Source organism: Eimeria tenella, genomic scaffold (assembly GCF_000499545.2).
Source record: "Eimeria tenella Houghton genomic scaffold, Eth_scaff598, whole genome shotgun sequence".
In the NCBI taxonomy this organism is placed as follows: domain Eukaryota; phylum Apicomplexa; class Conoidasida; order Eucoccidiorida; family Eimeriidae; genus Eimeria; species Eimeria tenella.
In genome coordinates, this window is record NW_013543422.1 from 3,318 (window position 1) to 5,793 (window position 2,476).

Consider the following 2,476-nt stretch of genomic DNA (forward strand, 5'->3'; position numbering starts at 1 on the left):
CCAAAACGGCGCTCCCTCCTCTCTGAATCCCCTCCCTCAGCCACAGCGACCGCCTCCCCAGCCGCTCCAACCGCAGCCCACCCACGAACCAAAGTGTCGTCGCCGCACCAAATACGAGCAGCGGAATGCACCGAACTCAACCACGCCCTTGTCCTCGTGCTGCAAATTTCCATTCACGACCCGTCAAACCACCACACACAACCCAGTTCGGTTTGGAGGAGGTAGCAGCATGAGCAGTTGCGGCGGGGACAAAATGCGCAGCACTTGGTGCACCCATCCGCCACGTCGAGGGGCTGTTCCGGGAATTCAACGCAAGACCTCTCGCACCCTAAGCGAGAATCATACCACTAGACTAAACAGCCGACGAATCCCGCAGGTGACCTTCCACAGCGCACCCCCACGCAACCTGCCCTGTCCTCCGCTAGTCACCTGCTCCGCTGCATCGCACTATTTTCCGACACGCGCTGCCCACCTCTCCCCTGCAAGCCATCTCCCATGCGCTTCCTCCTCTTCACCTCCAAAACGGCGCTCCCTCCTCTCCGAACCCCCTCCCTCAGCCACAGCGACCGCCTCCCCAGCCGCTCCAACTGCAGCCCACCCACGAACCAAAGTGTCGTCGCCGCACCAAAAACGAGCAGCGGAATGCACCGAACACAACCACGCCCTTCTCCTCTTCTTGCAAGCTTCCATTCACGACCCGTCAAACCACCACACACAACCCACCTCGGTTTGGAGGAGGCAGGAGCATGAGCAGTTGCGGCGGGGACAAAATGCGCAGCAGTTGGTGCACCCATCCGCCACGTCGAGGGGCTGTTCCGGGATTTCAACCCGGGAACTCTCGCACCCGAAGCGAGATTCATACCACTAGACTAAACAGCCGACGAATCCCGCAGGTGACCTTCCACAGCGCACCCCCACGCAACCTGCCCTGTCCTCCGCTAGTCACCTCCTCCGCTGCATCGCACTATTTTCCGACACGCGCGGCCCGCCTCTCCCCTGCAAGCCACCTCCCATGCGCTTCCTCCTCTTCACCTCCAAAACGGCGCTCCCTCCTCTCCGAACCCCCTCCCTCAGCCACAGCGACCGCCTCCCCAACCGCTCCAACCGCAGCGCACCCACGAACCATAGTGTCGTCGCCGCACCAAAAACGAGCAGCGGAATGCACCGAACACAACCACGCCCTTGTCCTCGTGCTGCAAGCTTCCATTCACGACCCGTCAAACCACCACACACAACCCACCTCGGTTTGGAGGAGGCATCAGCATGAGCAGTTGCGGCGGGGACAAAATGCGCAGCACTTGGTGCACCCATCCGCCACGTCGAGGGGCTGTTCCGGGAATTCAACCCGGGACCTCTCGCACCCTAAGCGAGAATCATACCACTAGACTAAACAGCCGACGAATCCCGCAGGTGACCTTCCACAGCGCACCCCCACGCAACCTGCCCTGTCCTCCGCTAGTCACCTCCTCCGCTGCATCGCACTATTTTCCGACACGCGCGGACCGCCTCTCCCCTGCAAGCCACCTCCCATGCGCTTCCTCCTCTTCACCTCCAAAACGGCGCTCCCTCTTTTGCGAACCCCCTCCCTCAGCCACAGCGACCGCCTCCCCAGCCGCTCCAACTGCAGCCCACCCACAAACCAAAGTGTCATCGCCGCACCAAAAACGAGCAGCGGAATGCACCGAACACAACCACGCCCTTGTCCTCGTGCTGCAAGCTTCCATTCACGACCCGTCAAACCACCACACACAACCCACCTCGGTTTGGAGGAGGCATCAGCATGAGCAGTTGCGGCGGGGACAAAATGCGCAGCACTTGGTGCACCCATCTGCCACGTCGAGGGGCTGTTTCGGGAATTGAACCCGGGACCTCTCGCACCCTAAGCGAGAATCATACCACTAGACTAAACAGCCGACGAATCCCGCAGGTGACCTTCCACAGCGCACCCCCACGCAACCTGCCCTGTCCTCCGCTAGTCACCTCCTCCGCTGCATCGCACTATTTTCCGACACGCGCGGCCCGCCTCTCCCCTGCAAGCCACCTCCCATGCGCTTCCTCCTCTTCACCTCCAAAACGGCGCTCCCTCCTCTCCGAACCCCCTCCCTCAGCCACAGCGACCGCCTCCCCAGCCGCTCCAACTGCAGCCCACCCACGAACCAAAGTGTCGTCGCCGCACCAAAAACGAGCAGCGGAATGCACCGAACACAACCACGCCCTTGTCCTCGTGCTGCAAGCTTCCATTCACGACCCGTCAAACCACCACACACAACCCACCTCGGTTTGGAGGAGGCATCAGCATGAGCAGTTGCGGCGGGGACAAAATGCGCAGCACTTGGTGCACCCATCTGCCACGTCGAGGGGCTGTTCCGGGAATTGAACCCGGGACCTCTCGCACCCTAAGCGAGAATCATACCACTAGACTAAACAGCCGACGAATCCCGCAGGTGACCTTCCACAGCGCACCCCCACGCAACCT